Source organism: Vulpes vulpes, chromosome 13 (assembly GCF_048418805.1).
Source record: "Vulpes vulpes isolate BD-2025 chromosome 13, VulVul3, whole genome shotgun sequence".
NCBI lineage: Eukaryota > Metazoa > Chordata > Mammalia > Carnivora > Canidae > Vulpes > Vulpes vulpes.
The window spans coordinates 62,501,921-62,518,831 of record NC_132792.1 but is presented as its reverse complement, the minus strand read 5'-3'; the positions used below and the strand labels follow the sequence as shown (position 1 = coordinate 62,518,831).

Genomic DNA, 16,911 nt, shown 5'->3' with positions numbered 1-16,911 from the left:
TTTCAAAAAGTTTCATGCTGTATTATGCATTTCTATGACATTCTCAAAAAGGCAAAATTATAAGGACAAAAAAACAGTGGTTATCAGCTATTGTATAGGGAGGTAGGAGATGTCTATAAAAGGATAGCATGAGGGAGAATTTTTAGAGAAAGTGAAAGAAATGTTTTGTATCCTAATTATGGTTGTAGTTACATGAATCTATACATACGTGTGTTTAAATTCATATAATTCTTTAAAAAAGTCAATTTTACTCTATAATTTTAAAAACCCTCTACTTCTAACACCATCAAATATCAACTTTACTTCTATGAGACTGAATTAGATCTCACTGGATATAAGATAGAGATAACTAATTCTGGAGAATTAGGTAAATAGAATTTAGGTAATTGAAAGAAACATAGTTTTGCTATATCAAGCAGTAGAAAAATGTAAGTGGTATGGGGGAGGGGAGAGAGGAAGATCTACTTAGTAAAGAGGCTAAATCATATAGATAGGCGATGAATGGAATTTTCTGAATCATTATACATGATTCTGCTCACATATAGGCATGCAAGACTCTAAAGTGCATAAATAATTCCACGGCAACAAGTTACATTTTTTGGAATTCTCCATAAACACTTACATACTGTCATAGCTTTTTTAGTGATTCACCACTGTTTTAACAAGTTACTATAACTTCCTAACACACCATTCATAATTCCAAGAGAATCCCTTCCATACCTGAATACACCAACATTGGTTTTTTTTAACTATCACCACTGAAATGTAACTCTTTTAATTATTTGAAATATTTAATAAAAATTTGAATTTATTATAGGAATAATAACAATTTAGTCTTAATCTTGTGTATAAATATGTTTCCTCTATGGCTAGAAAATGGGTTTATAATTTTTTTCATTTGCAGTTTTTAGAGTTGTCAGTTCCAATTATATTAATTTAAAATTATTTTTGAGAATAGTTAAATAAATTATGGCATATCCATTTGATGGCATGTTACAGCCATAATAAGGAATAATGTACTGATATGAAGTTATCCCTATTAGGAATTTAAAAAGTAAACTTCAGAATAGCAGGCAAGTTATTTGAGAAAATGGGGCCAAGTTTATACACAAACATACACATGTAGTTACTTAGACTAAGTAAATATTTTTTAGAAGAATACAGAAGTGGGGAATTAGGTGTTCAAAGTGAGAATTGGGAGGTATTACCTGTGACCACTCTTTATCTTGTATATTTTGAATCCTGTGAATGCATTACCTATTACAAAAATCAGTTAAAATAAAAATCATTCCCCTTCCCTTCAAAACAGAGTATCTATGTATTTAAAAGTTAATGCTTAGAAAAAAGAAGAAATAATAATTTAGTTTCCTTTTTGGGCCCCCGTAGTCTCACTCAATAGAAATGCACTGAAGAACAGAGTTCTCATTGTACATGTTTGATGCAGTTTTTATTTTCCTCACACAAATCTGAAATGTGTAGGATCCTTTGAATACTCTTAATACCTTGCTATTCAAAGTACTGTCCAAGGACCATACTATTGTATGGTTCAGGGAACTGGCTAGAAATGCAGAATCCTTGTGCCCTACTCTAGACCTACCAAATCAGAATCAGCACTTTAACAAAATCCTCCCAGAGGACTTATGTGCACTTCTAGTGGGAGAAGTACTACTTCAAACAGCAGGGTGAAGTTGGATAGAGACAGTGCCAATAGCCTAGGATCAATGGTCTAGGCAAATCGATGGTCTATCAGGGTACAGAGAGAAAGGTCACCGAACAGGCTACAGTGAAGTTTGCTGAAGAACCAAAAAGAATCTTAGATCCTAGAACTGTGATGAATCACTAAATTCTACTCCTGAAAGCAATATTAACTAGAATTTAAATAAAGATTTGGGAAAAAAAGAAAGAAAGAGCCTAAACTTAAGGTCAAAAGGGAAATAAATCCTAGCTCCTGGGTGTAAATAAAAATGCAATTTATTTTCTATTTCATCTGTTACTACCCAAAGGATATGAACAGAATCATCATGAGCCCCTCCAAAAGATGCATCCATTAGCTGTTTTAAAAGCCAAACCAAAATACACTAAAACTTTTGATAAGTCTCTATTCAGTTTTATCAAAACTTGCTTCTGGCCTTCTCCCCATCCCACCACCATTTAGCCAATAGTAAGAGGGAGTCTTCTGAACTAGATGTAAATTCATATCACTTCTACATGCAAACACTTTTCAATGGCTTCCCATTTTACTCAGAGTAGGAGTTAGAGTCCTAACACAAACCTACAAGAGTCTGTGCAATGCACCTACCCCCAAGTCACTCAACTATGCTCTCCTTGGCTTACTCAGCTCCAGCCACATTGATCTCCTTGCTATCTCCTGAATTTGTCAAGTGTTTTCTACTTCCAGATCTTTGCACTTATTCCTTCTTCCTAGGATCCTTTTCTTTCAGATAATCCATGGTTCATTTCCATCAGTTCTCTGCTCAAGAGTCATCTGATAATTGAGGCCTTCCCACATTCCTCTATCTCTCTTACTCTGCTTTATTTTTTCCCATAGCATGGACCACCATTTCTCACATACCTACTTATTGTTTTGATTTTTTTCCTCTCTAGAATAGAACCTTCTCAAAGGTTAGAACTTGAACTATTGCTAAATCTCCAGTGCCTAAGAGAGATTGTTGTTGAATGTATGAATGAGTGAGTGAGTGAATGAATGAATGAATGAAAAAAGAACCAACAATTGGTCTGGTCTTAAGTCTCCTTGGGGTGCCATAACAAAATACCATAGACTAAATGGCTTAAACAACAGAAATCTATTGCTCTCAGTTCTGGAAGCTGGAAGTCCAAGATCAAGGTCCTGTCCAGTTTGGTTCCTGGTGAGGACCCTCTTCTTGGCTTGCAGATGGATGCCTTCCCACTGTGTCTTTGCATGACCTTCCTTAGTGCATGCATGTGAGATCTCCACTTTCCACTTCTTATAAGGCCACCAATCCTATCAAATTAGGATCCCACTCTTATGACCTCATTTAACCCTAAAAACCATATCTCCAAATGGTCATGTTTAGGGTTGGGATTTCAACATATGAATTTGTGTGTGGTGGGGTATAATTCAGTCCATAGCAGATTTCACAATTAGTTTATTTTTATTAAAGAAATTGCCGTTAGACTGCATTTTCTTTTTAATCCTTATCCCATTCAATGATGCACCTGGTATGTATTTTAGCATAACTTCCCATGAACAAAAGTGCTGCAGCCAGGAGATGCCATTTGATATGATTCTCCCTTGGTGTGGGGGTAACTCTGGACACGGAGAGGTAAAGGCTTGTACTAGGTCTCTCACAGCCAATAATCAGATGTCCCTGAAGGTATATTTTTCAATATTGAAGGAAAAAAGGAAAAAAGAATTTGGGGTGTTTGTTGCAGTTACAGCTCAGTCCCTTATCTTCCTTGATTTGGAACTTGAGTGAAATGCTACTTTACGAAATACAAGGTAATTGCAGCTGCTCTGAAATGCTGTATGTCCACACTATAGAGCAGTGCAGAAATCTTTCCTGTTTGCCAATCACTTCTGCAGTTGTGTATTAGGAATAACTTAGAAATACATTTAAGCAAACTGCCTTTCTTCAAGTATTGTAAATCTCCTTACTGTAGGAATTATTATTTTTTAACCCTGGTCACTAGAATCATCTATGGACAAGCTTCAGCATACAGATGCCAGACTCTTTTCTTGACCAAATTCTACTCAGGCTCCTCTAAGTCCTCTTCTCAATCAGGCCTCAACCTTGGTCTGTAAAACCTACAGACTCTGCCTAAATTATTTCATCCATGCTTCTGCTCCCTCACCTCATCCTCCACACACACTAAGAGACTTGAAGAAACACTACCATAGTTTCTAACAGCTCAAGACTGCATCTCTGGGATCATAACAGCAGCCCCCTTAAATTCCTGCTGGAGAAAGCTCAATGCTGTCAGGAGATTTTACTGTTTATTTTAGCCAAAACCTGGTGACAGGCAGATAGGGTCCCTTAACCCTCTCTTAGAGCAGTTACTTTAGAAAGCTTGCAACTATAAATCTTTTCTGTCCCTTTGAGATGTAAATCTCTACCACCTAGAATAGTCTTCTCAAGAATCTTTTTTTGAGATGCAAACTTTCAAAAAGCTAACTCTTGCCCTACCTCCCAGTCCCCTACAAGGGGGTAGGGGCCTAACTTTGGTGGCTGCAGGATGCTCTAACTTGTTCTTCTGCCTCTTGCTTTAAAGATAGGAGAAGTTTGAAGCACCTGGCTGGCTCAGTGGGTGGAACATGTGACTCTCGATCATGGGGTTGTAAGTTCAATACCCGTGTTGGGTGTAGATTACTTAAAAAGAATATCTTAAAAACAAACAAACAAAAAAGATAGGAAAAGTTTGTTTCTCCTCTGAATAAGTGCCAATTAACAAACCCAGATGGCTTAACACATCTAGATGCTTGTTTTGACAAAGTTGGTTTCAGTTCATGCTGGACCTTCTTCTCTATCTCAATAGTTATTGCTAAATAAAATCTACCCTTATTGCTTTAACTAGGATCCAGATTTGAGGAGTCTTTGACAAGATCAACCCCAGAGATTTTGTTTCACTGGATCTAGGTTGGGGCCTAGGTATCAGGAGTTTATAAAACCTCCAAAGAAGTCTTCTGAGGCACAGGGAGGATCGTGAATAACTGCTAATGGACCTTGGTTCTGAAAGTGGGGTCTCTGGACCAACGATATTACCTTCATCTTTTGGGAACTTGTCAGAAAGACAAATGCTTAGATCTCACTCCAAACTTACCGAGTCTGACACCCTGAGGGTAGGGCCCAGCAATCTGTGTTTTAACAAGATCCTGTGATTCTGATAGAATAAAGTTTGAGCACTATTGTTGCAGAGGGTTAAATTTGCTCCATGAAATATAATTAGGATTTGGTTAGTTGACTTGTGACTTGGAGCCTAGTTATGTCAGTAAACATTAACCTGAAGAATGTGCCTGGAAAATTCCTATTTTCACTCCACTCCTTCCCCCTCCTTTTTCTCCCCATTCAGTTTTTTCTGAAATAAGAGCTTGAAGGATCTTGGTCCACCAACGCTCTTAGAAACCTTCACTAATCCTTGAAATTATAATACAGTTGCTAATGGCTGTGACAAATTTGGCCTTTGGAAATGGTGAGTAGAATCAAAATTTATGAAATGGATTCTCATCCTCCTCCCTTTAAAAATTCCTAAGTATCCTAGAATGTGTTCTTTGGCTAACATTTTTATAGCTGGGTATTTATTTCAGAAAAAAAGCATTGGAAAGAAAAATGGTTGTATTTGTATATGACTGCCTTTCCTTCCTACTTTGTTAGATGAAAATCAAGTATGTTTGGTTCCAAAATTTGGAGCATGAGGCCTTTGTGAGCCTCTTCCTTCTTACCACCAGAGAGCAGAAGGGATGCTACAGATGCTGGCAACCATTCCTTCTTGATGGAGAAAGAAGGTCATTGAGAGGGTACAAGAAAAATGATTATATGTTTCTACTTTCTGCTCTCTCCAGTGACAGACAGTTATGGCTCTTTTAATTCATTCCTTCATTACATTTGCAAATGGAAAAACATATTCCACAAAAAAAGTCTCTGCTTCTGGAAACATTCATTTCAGGGGGAAAAAAAGGTATGAGGAAGCTTTATTTTGGGCAAATATATTCTCATTTTTCCAAGTTACACATTTATATAGATTTGCAAAATAAATGAAAAAAAAATATTTACTTTTATACACACAGAGAATTCATCCAAGGAATAGAAAATAATCCTTAACTTTGGAAACAAACAGATTTTGACAAAGGAGATATCATTTTGTATGTTTTACATTAGAGTTTTTATTTTGTAAACATGTACTAGTTTTTAGAGTTTTGCCTCACCCAGGGCAAATTGGCAATATAATTTGGAGAGGTGCCATTCCTGAAAGGTGGCAACAATTTATGTTCTCTGAGAAATATGAGACCCACTTATTCTTCAAACAACCAAAGTGGTTGTGGGAAATTTACTTTGTTTTCACTTATATCAATGTTTCTTTTACCTGGCTTTGAAACTCTTCAATAACTGCCTTCAACGAGTCTCAAATCCAGCTTGAACTATCATTGCCTCATTCAGCTGAGCATTAGAGCCAACAGGTTAAACCAGTCTCCCAGAATCTGCCCATTTCCTGCCCTCCATGTTTTAGCAGACTGAAATGAGCTCAGCAGGAGAGGCAGGGGTGGTCTCTGCTCAGCTGAAAAAGATTATTGTTTCCCTACTCTGCTTCTCCAGGGATATTATCCACCAATCCACCTTGAAATCCTAGAGACATTTCTACAAGGTTCATTACGCCACTTCATTAAGCAACGGGTTCTGCTAGTTAAACCTTTAAAAAAAATTGTAGCAGCAAGCCATAATTTTAGTAGCATTTCCTAATTCCAGGCTGTGACACCAGCGTGTGAACTTTCCACATTAAGACTGGTGGTATTGGAGAAAGAAAACTCTAAAGTTTTTGAAACCTTTTGACTGTCAATATTCATGGGTAGGAGAAGAAGCTGAAGAAGAAATCACCGTTCTGTAACTTAATATATGAATATGTTTTATTTTAAAAAGCTCTCCATGCTGAACGTTGTGGATCTACATCTCACAGGGAGATAAGGTGAGATACCAGTCTTCAAAAAACTGCCAGCGGGGTCAGAATGGAGGAGGTAAGCATGTAAAACAGTAACTAATTGGTTGGGAAGCAGGATGAAATAAGTGATAATATAAAGATTTAGGGATAGAGCTAAGGGACCAAGGAGCCAGGAATCATCAACCATGGGCCCTGACTGGAAGGAGGTTTTAGGCAGCAGCACCAATGGTGTACAGACCCCAAGTTCAAATAAACACAGTGTAAGATGAGAAAGCAAGACTCAAAGGGAACCAGTTCAATAGTATACATGCAAGTCCTTGGCACATGGTTTCACTGATTGTTGCAAAGAGCAGTTGGCATTTGAACTGAGCTCTGAAGGATAAAACAATTTTAAAATGAAGAGAAGGGGGCAGCCTGGGTGGCTCAGTAGTTTAGTGCCGCCTTCAGCCCAGGGTGTGATCCTGGGGACCCAGGATGGAGTCCCACATCGGGCTCCCTGCATGGAGCCTGCTTCTCCCTCTGCCTGTGTCACTGCCTCTCTCTGTCTCTCATGAATAAATAAATAAATAAATAAATAAATAAATAAATAAATAAAATCTTAAAAATAAAATGAAGAGAAGGGTATTCCAGCTGAGGGAATAGCATGAGATGGAGAGTAGACAGTTTGAGCCTCAGGAGTGAGATGGAGGATTGATGGGTTGAGAGTGTGCTCCAGATAAACTGCCTGGAGAGAGAAAACCGGATGTGGGGATGTGGGAAGAATTTAGGTTAGACAAAGCACTGGGAGCGTTAGGTAACATGCCTTATTAGAGTTTGGAGCAAATGTAGAAGAGGTGGCTGGTTTACCGCCCCCTTCAGAGATATCATCTCTCCTCTGGTCCACCTAGCCTGATGAGAAATTACCAAAGGAGAATAAGAAAGCCAGCATGTTGCAACTAACAAGGACACTTCGAGGCTCCTTAGTGTTGTAATGGATTGTGAAATAATCCATCGCTTCTACCCACTTAGATCCCTCTCCTGCCAGTGCCACCCTCTCTTCTACGGGTGGCAAAACCCATTGCACCACCTCATCATGTCTGACAAGCTCCCTTCCAACCAGCTCAGAAGGCTACAGCCACCAAGCACCACAGAGGAAACTCAAGCAAGGGAATTATGTCAGAAAGTGGTGCACACTGTCCTGTAGAGGGAATGCCATGCTTTGCCCATTAAGGAATTCTATGGAAAAGATAAATGTCAGCTGATGTATACAGATGGTGCCTGGTCCTCTGCAGGTCCTCAATAAATATTAAATTGAGTTTTAGTCGCTTATAAGTTATTAAAATAAACTGCCACTTTTTATTGTGTGAGTCTTCATAAGTCAATTTTCTCAATGAGCGATATTAAGAACTTAAAGGAACAATTAGGGTGTTATCAGTTTTTAGCCTAAATGCTCAAATTTACCCCTGCCTTCATTACCATTTTAGTATTATTTGAAAAATAAACACGAGATTGTCCCAATTATACATATACTGGGTATGTATATATTATATAGAATCTGGAAAGTATAAAACTCTCACTCTTTTAAAGTCCCCCAATAAACAATAATGAGACTCACTGTATTATTAGTTTCCTACTGCTACTGTAACTAATTCCTACAGATTTAGTGCCTTAAAACAACTCAATTTATTGTATAGTTCTGGAGGTCAGAAATCTGATCCAAGTCTCAGTGGCCTAAAGTCAAGGTTTCAGCAGGGCTGTGTTCATTCTGGAGGCTTTAGGGGAGAATCTATTGTTTTTCCTTGTCCAGCTCATCAAAGTAGCCTACATTCTTTGGCTTGTGGCTTCCTCCATCTTGAAAACCAGCAACTTTGTATCTCTCTGATGACTCCTCCATACTCACTCTCCATACTCTGACTCTCTTCTGCCTTCCTCTTCCACTTTTAAGGATGCTTGTGATTACATTGGGCCTACCAGAACAACCCCGGATAATCACAGATAATCTATTCACTGATTAGCATTTGAAATCTTAATTCCCCTTACCATGTAAAGCAACATTCACGGATTCCAAGGATTAGGACATAGATATCTTTGGGGCTGGAGGAGTGTCATTATTCTATCATACTCATAATTTCTGTTCAGTATCTGTAATCATAAACATAAAAAAAAGATGTATTTATTTGAGAGTGAGTGAGAGAGCATGAGTGGGGGGAGGGGCAGAGGGAGAGAATCTTCAAGCAGAATCCCCACTGAGCATACAGCCCAATGTGGGGGTGCCTGGGTGGTTCAGCCATTGGGCATCTATCTGCCTTTGGCTCAGGGCGTGATCCTGGAGTCCTGGGATGGAGTCCCACATTGAGATCGTTATATGGAGCCTGTTTCTCCCTTTGCCTGTGTCTCTGCCTCTCTCTCTCATGAATAAATAAATAAAATCTTAAAAAAAGAAAAAATAGAGCCCAAAGTGGGGCTCCATCTCACTATCCATGAGATTATGACCTGTGTCAAAACCAAGAGTTGGCCCCCAGCTCTCCCAGAGCCACCCAGGCACCCCAGTAATCATAAACATTATAATTTCCTAATATTTGTCAAGTTCACATGTATGCAAATATGTACTCTATGTAATAGACTACTCCTCATTTTAAAATAATGTCATCTATGCTGGGAGTGGAGTTTTTTGAATAACTGTGGACCATGGTTTCAGTTTTCTGAATAACATGAAGGTCATTCTCTACTGGCTTATAATCAATAAAGCTACTTTGAATATAATAAGTGGGTACTGAAGAATCAGTAAAGATGCCTGTGACTAATTCCCTTTTCTCCATTCAGAAGCCAGTGGCAGTGGAGGGAATGCATTAGTGTATGTTGACTTAGGAGTTGGTCGAATTTGGCAAGGAAGTTTTCAAACTTTCTTCCTGGGAGGAACCAGAGCTGTTCCAATAAAAACAGGATCTGTTGGCAGTAGTGAAACCTGGATGTGTTCACACTTACAACACAACCTTGTATTAAACATACTGAGCCTACTGAGTTCTGGGGAAAAGAAATTATTTATATATCCTAATAATTTGTGTCTGAATGGGCAACTATTTCCTTTCTCCTCAGTGCTCTAAGATTACAAAATGTAAAGAATAGTACTCTTCATATCAGATATTTTTCTGCTGGCAGTTACTTATGAGTCATCATCAAAGATTTTTATAGGATTGTCCTCACAGCCTATTCTCTAGGTAGAGAGCAGAAAGCAGTATAGCAAATCATTTTTGAAAAAAAAAAAATTCAAAATGGCAATATCTGTTTGAGTAATCAAGTAAAAATCAAGAAAACCATTTGGAGTTTACTTTGAGTAACTTAATTATAACTGTGAAGGATATGCGTTTATTTATAGAGCACCTTCTGCCCAACGACTGTAAATCACTAAATTACTATGTTATCTCTTGAAAGACAAGTAGGAAGAGACATTTTGGTATCTGGTGATAAGGGATTTGATCTCTTATTCCAACTTCCCCTCTTTTCTCATCCCCCCAATTCCAAAGTGGTATAAGGATAAGCAGCAACTAAGGCCAGATATGGGTGACAAATAATAGGAGGCCCTTGCTGGTTTTGTTGTTGTTGTTTTAAAGATTTATTTATTTGAGAAGGAGAGTAAAAGAGAGCGCCCAAGTGCAGACAGGGGGGTGGGGCAGTGATAAAGAAATCTCCAGACTTCCTGCTGAGCACCGAGCCAGCACCAGCTGCTTGATCATGACCTCAATCCAAATCAGGAGTCTGACTTATTAACCGACTGAGCCACCCAGGCACCCCAGGAGTCCCTTCCGGATTTACTCCACGTGTGACCTGGGGTCTCCCTGTCCCCTGAGGTTTAGAGAAAATGCAATCAATCCCTCAGTTCCAGGGCTTGAGGCTGATTTCTCTAAATTCCTGGGCAGTTTGCAGCCTCAAAGTCACCTCTAGCTCCACACTTTGGCTTCCTTACTTTGTGGGTCTCAAGGTCTCAGGTTGTGCTTCTGCCCCGGGGTGGGGGTGGGGGTGGGGGGAGCACAAGGACTCAGGGGGGCGTTCAGGCTCTTTCCCGGGTTCCCCAGGGCTCCCCCCCGCCCCGCAAGCGCCACTCCCACGGCGCGGCCTGCGCGATCAGCCGCCTCACCCGGACCCCGCCAAGGGAATTTGCACTCCGCCCCCCTCCCTCCTTCACCTGGTGCCCCAGTTTTAGGTCAGCAGCGACTGGGCTCCTCCCTCTCAGAGGCAAAGCAAATTCCTCTCGTCTTATCATGCAGAACCGGGCAGGGGTTTCTTTTGTTCCCTCAGCACCTTCCCAGCCCCGGGTGCTCACCTACTCCCCAAGGCCCCTCAGCTATTTCCTAAGAATTGTACCGCCAGCTCTTAAGATAAAATACAGAGGGTTGAAATTTTTATCATTCTGAAGCTCCAGTGTTTTCAGCCCAGAGAAGACCAATGCTGCTTTCATTCAGCGAATACTGTTCTGTGTTTTTATTCTATGCCAGGCATTATCACCAGAGCTGGGAGCCACAGTCCTGGCCCCCGTGGAGTTGGTTTAAAACCTCCCTCCTCCAGAAGGCAAACAGTGTGTGAATAATTAACAACCCTGGTAAATACCACAAAGGAAAATCGCTGAGTATTATCTGGAAGGGCGTGGCTGTGGCAGAGAGGGGGCGAGAGTTAAGGGAAGTTTTCCCCTGATGACTTTTCATTTGCCCAGGATTGGAAAAGGCTGTTTCACTCCTGGGCCAACGTTCTTCTCTCTGCAAACGCTGCATCTGAAGACACAGCTGAGACAGGAAGGACGCCCTTGGTTAAGTTTCTGTCTTGAATTAACTAGTCAATTCAATACACACTTATTGAGGGGGCTGGCATGTACCTGATATTGTGCTAACAGTATAAGAATTTATCTATAGCCTAAAAGAGGGGTGACAGAAAAAAAAAATACCCCAAACAAACGAAAACCACAAAGAATGGAGTATGTTTTCAGATAGTATGAAGTGCAGTAACTGAAAAACAATGGCAGGGGAGGCCGTGTTTTTTTATTTTTTTTTATTTATTTATTTTTTTATGATAGTCACAGAGAGAGAGAGAGAGAGAGAGAGAGGCAGAGACACAGGCAGAGGGAGAAGCAGGCTCCATGCACCGGGAGCCCGATGTGGGATTCGATCCTGGGTCTCCAGGATCGTGCCCTGGGCCAAAAGCAGGCGCCAAACCACTGCGCCACCCAGGGATTCCCAGGGGAGGTAGTGGTAAAGGAAGTGCAGAACCTAGATGGTGAGTGCGTCTAGCTAAAGATGAGCCATGCTCAAAGTTCCTGAGGCAGAAAGAAACACATTGTTGGCTTGACCAGGGAGAAAATTCTAGAACATCTAGAAAATCTAGAACAAATGAGAGGAAGAGGGGTAGGAGGTTCTTGGTGTAGAGCCAGAACCCAGCTTGCGCAGAGTTTTATAGGCTGTGGAAAGAGTTAAGGTCTTTCTCTCTGCCCAAGAGCCCAGGAGTAAAATGTAAGGGAGTGACTCGCCCGATTTGCATTGTAAGAGATGGTTCCAGGTACAGGATAGAGAATAAATTGTTTATCACCTTTTTATGATAACCCCAAACATTTATTTGAGACAGGGAGACTTCATGAAAGGAACCCACGAAAGACTGCTTTATTGTTGCCTCTATTCTTGCTAGGATCTACACCCCCACCTCACATGTGCCTTATATAACAGATAATGTATGTTCTCCTTGTAAAGGTCAAGGAGTTAATGATTTCCTTGGAGTCTTCCAGCACAACAGAGAACATCTAAGTGACCAGGAGGGGTCCTCATGAACTGAATGTTTTCTAAGACTAAGGACTCACCAAGAGCCCTGGCTCTAGGGCATATGTGACTAATGGGGGACACCTAAACATTTGTCTTTGTTCCTGGATGCCTGTGAAGACATGTGCACTGGACCACAATCCTCAATAAAAAATCCCAGATCCTAAGCAAAGACAAACTCACTCTCCTTCTCAAGTCTCCCAGATGCTCTGTTACTGCACTCTCTCTTGGTCTTCAATAAACTCGATTCTCCCTTCCTCTTGGCTCACAATCAGGTTCTACCCTGTGTAAAGCCAAGGACCCTCTTGGTTGGTCCTGTTGTAACTCTCTCTGGATCCTCGGACCCAGCCAGCCTGCATTGTATTGATGCAGAATTCATTAAATTGTGATATATACATTTAATGGAATATTATGAAGGGCTAAAAATGGTGACATGCCTATTATTGGCATGGAAAGATGTCTACATTATAGTAACTGGGGAAAATAATTAGGTTATAGGACAATGACCATTTGAGCTTTAAAAAGTCTGAAAACCAAAAATGTTGTATTATTTATCTCCAAGTGATGACAATATGAAATGTTTTCTCTTCATTTTTGCTTACCTATATTTTCTAGTTTTTCTACCAGAGTAATGAAAAAAGACAGATAAAAATCAGTTCATGAGAGAGAAGATTAGAATGTGGCCTGATAGAGAAAACATTTAAATACAGTAATGTGGCATTTTCATTTATGGAGAATTATATTTATAGCTTACTTCAAAACATGAATACTTCGTAGCACATTTCAAATGTTATTCCATAAAATTTATGATGAAAGGCTAGAAGTGTGATCACAGATATTATTCCCTAAAATTAAAGTTCACAGTATTTCTCCTTTCCCTGCATGCATCATTGTCTTTGATCATACATTTTCTCAGACCCAATGTGAAGTTTTTCCCCCACTTGAGTGACAATTTTAGGGAGTGCTTCTGACTGTGTTGCCTTGCTTTATTTTTAATTTTTATTATTTATTTATTTATTTATTTATTTATTTATTTATTTATGAATGATAGTCACAGAGAGAGAGAGAGAGAGAGAGAGAGAGAGAGAGGCAGAGACACAGGCAGAGGGAGAAGCAGGCTCCATGCACCGGGAGGCCGACGTGGGATTCGATCCCGGGTCTCCAGGATCGCGCCCTGGGCCAAAGGCAGGCGCCAAACTACTGCGCCACCCAGGGATCCCCTATTTTTTAATTTGGGATTAGAAAATAGTTCTATCATTGTCCCACTTAAAATTTCCAATAAAAACAATTTGAAAAATGGGTAACTACAACTCACTGAAATATATCTGAGCTCCTTGATACCTTTCATGAGTATTTCCTCTATTTTTGCTCTGAAAGTTGCATAATTTGAGACTTCTTTTTGTTCAATGTTTATATAATTGGGTGATGTTTTAAGTCCCTCAAATATTAGCTATTTAATAACAGCACACCCAAATGTTGATGGGCCGGTATTTATGATTTTCTGACAGTAGCAGTGTGGGGTTAAGTTTCCTGCAATCTTGGTCTTTCTGAACTCTCTTTGTTAATTTCAAAGGATTCCTGAATTTTACATTTCATATCATGTTTTACAATAGTAGATTGCTGTGAATGTAATCAGGTTTTTTACTTAAATGCTTGTAAAAACTGAAGGTTATTTTTCTTGTTCATTCCTGTCTTTTTTTTTTAATAATCTGAATTTTATTTTATTTTTTATTTTTTATGATAGTCACAGAGAGAGAGAGAGAGAGAGAGAGAGAGAGAGAGGCAGAGACATAGGCAGAGGGAGAAGCAGGCTCCATGCACCGGGAGCCCGATGTGGGATTCGAACCCGGGTCTCCAGGATGCGCCCTGGGCCAAAGGCAGGCGCCAAACCGCTGCGCCACCCAGGGACCCCTCATTCCTGTCTTTTTGAAATGATTTTCGGTCACTGTGGTGTAAAGTAACTTGGATTTCCTAGGTTCTCCAGTGATCTGTGTCTGTAATAATTTAAAATATACTACGTGGAAGATACCTTATTAATTGTGCTAAAGGAAAAGTGCAAGTAAATAGCTATTTTAATAGCTAGACATCTTTAATGCTTTCAGATTCAGTAGCTGTAGAGATACCCCTTCATTAGACCAAAGTGTTGGTAAGTAGAGGTCCTTGGTGGCAGTCTCTGAAAAATGTTTTATAACATTTGTAACAGCTATTGCTTTATTATAGTTTATGTAGGCTATCATACTCTGAAAACAGCTTTTTTTTTTTTTAAAGCAAAACCATGTGCTATTGGTAGAGCAAAGGTATATTTCAGTTTATATGATCATAGTGATGAATTTAAATTTAGTGGAGTATGAATTAATCATAGCCATGAGGTTTTACCACTACTTTTTAATTTTTCTTTTCTTTCTTTTCTTTTCTTTTCTTTCTTTCTTTTTTTTTTTTTTTTTTTTTTTTTTTTGAGAGAGAGAGAGAGAGAGAGGAAGAGAGCCTGGGGTGGGAGCAGAGGGAGAGGGAGACAGAGACTCTCCTCAAGTAGACTCCATGCCCCATGGGAAGCCTGATGCAAGGCTTGATCTCAAGACCCAGAGATCATGACCTGAGCTGAAATCAAGAGTCACATGCTTAATCACCCAGGGGCCCCAAACATGTTACTTTTTAAACAACCTCATTTAATGAAAACTATATTACAAGGTTACCTAGCCACGGAAATGCTGTAACTTTGGTTTATCTCAGAATCTAAGTCACCACTAGCATTTTTGTAAAGTTTTATGGTTTTCAAAGTCATTTCACATATATAATGGATACAATGTGTCCTTAAACTTTAGGTGGTAGACATGTAAAATAATAATAATACACAGCATTTATTATCTCATGAAGCCTAACTTCTCAGCAGCCATAGTTAAAGACCAGGTGACAGACTTGCTAACCTTGAACTTGTTCATGACCAAAGCAACAACTTAACAGTTTTTTAGTCCAGTCAGCATCAAATACCTTCTATTTGTAGGCACCAGCACAGAACTTGAGGAATGTGATTAAAATTAACTCCTGCTTTCAAGAGGCTTGCAATAAAATAATTTTTAATCAACTAATCACAATATGAATTAGAATGGCAAATATTCAATAGAGGCACATTTATGGAAATAAAAGAAAATGAGTTTTAACAAGAAAGATCAAGGAATACTTTTCAAAGTAGTGGTATTTGATCCATGTCTTATTAAAACACACACACACAGACACACACCCCTACCAGAATCATCATTCAAAGAAATCTGCTTAGGAGACTTTTCATTCCAATGAATTGGTTGGTAATCAAGATATTTTAGAAATCCCCTATAGATACCCTGAGTCACAGGATAATCAACTCCATTTCATTGTAGTCATACTTAGTTTCAGTACGCTGCCCACTGGCCAGCTCAAGCAGATAACCAGTTATTTCTCTGAAGGGAGAAATATTATCTGGAGCCCAGGATACCTTGGCCTTTCCCATTTCTTTGTGGTTTGAAGAGAAAGGAAGGATATTTCTGGGAATTTATAGACCTTTCTGTAACAGAGTTTTGTTTTGTCTGCCATTGAGCCTACATGACCTGTGGAAGGTCAGAAACAGTTGCTGGCATGAAAGAGGCAAGCTTATCTTCAGTGGAAATATTTAGTCCTCAACAAGATAAGGATGTTCAGCAACATGTAAGTGGAGATTTCTATCATTTCCTCTAAACTTTGCTTCATATAAAAGAAAGGGTATCTGTTTTTATTTTGTGTACAATTAAAACAAACAAGTTTTCTCAGAGAAGCATTTGTTGAAATTTGGAAACTGGGGATATAGCATAAGTCACCTAATCTTCATGTCAGATGCTGTGCATCTTACCATGCCACCAGGGATGGAAAAAAAATTTTCCCCCTTGTTTGTGGCTACTAATCCTAACAAGACCAAAGGTTACAGGGAACATCTGAAATTATTTGGAAATACACTGCAATTTTGTATAATGTCCAAACTTAGAATAGGAAAGGTGGAAGAGAGTATATTAAAAAGTAGGTAAATAAAGAAAGAAGGATGAGTTAAGCAGTGGAGAAAGAGAGGAGAGAGGAAAAACTATAGTAAATGGAAGAAATAGGCTCATATTAAAGATGCTACACATTTATCACTGCTTTTAAATATGCTAACTTACACAGAACTTTTGAGGTCCCCCATACTTTTGTGAATGGGATTTGAACAGAAACTCACAATGGGGGAAATTTCTTGGGATACCATTTTTTTAAGTGGGTTTTGAGCCCTATATTCTTGAAGAAGGCAGGCCCTTGGATCAAATTTGATGGTTTCTATTTGACGATAATCTTCTAAAATGTTAACGTGAGCATATTATGAAGCGTTAGATGACTATAACAGAATATTGTCTAATAGTTTCATGACAATATTTAGTTTTATCTTTACTATTGGGTAAGTGTAAAATAGCATTGAGTTACTCTAATTCTCATGGGGCTGATGATAAGAGTAGTGGTTAGCTTAATAAAT

At 39.2% G+C, this 16,911-nt stretch overlaps 1 long non-coding RNA gene across 5 annotated transcripts in view; it reads left to right on the top strand.

Annotated features, from left to right (window-relative positions):
- Positions 1 to 5,046: 5,046 nt before the first annotated feature.
- Positions 5,047 to 16,911, top strand: part of LOC112930013 (uncharacterized) — a 143,716-nt gene continuing 131,851 nt past the window's right edge. For all 5 annotated transcript variants that reach the window (XR_011996628.1, XR_011996629.1, XR_011996630.1 and 2 more), the window contains exons 1-2: positions 5,047 to 5,169; positions 6,612 to 6,706. This is a non-coding gene — a long non-coding RNA (uncharacterized lncRNA). The remainder of the gene's footprint in view (positions 5,170 to 6,611; positions 6,707 to 16,911) is intronic.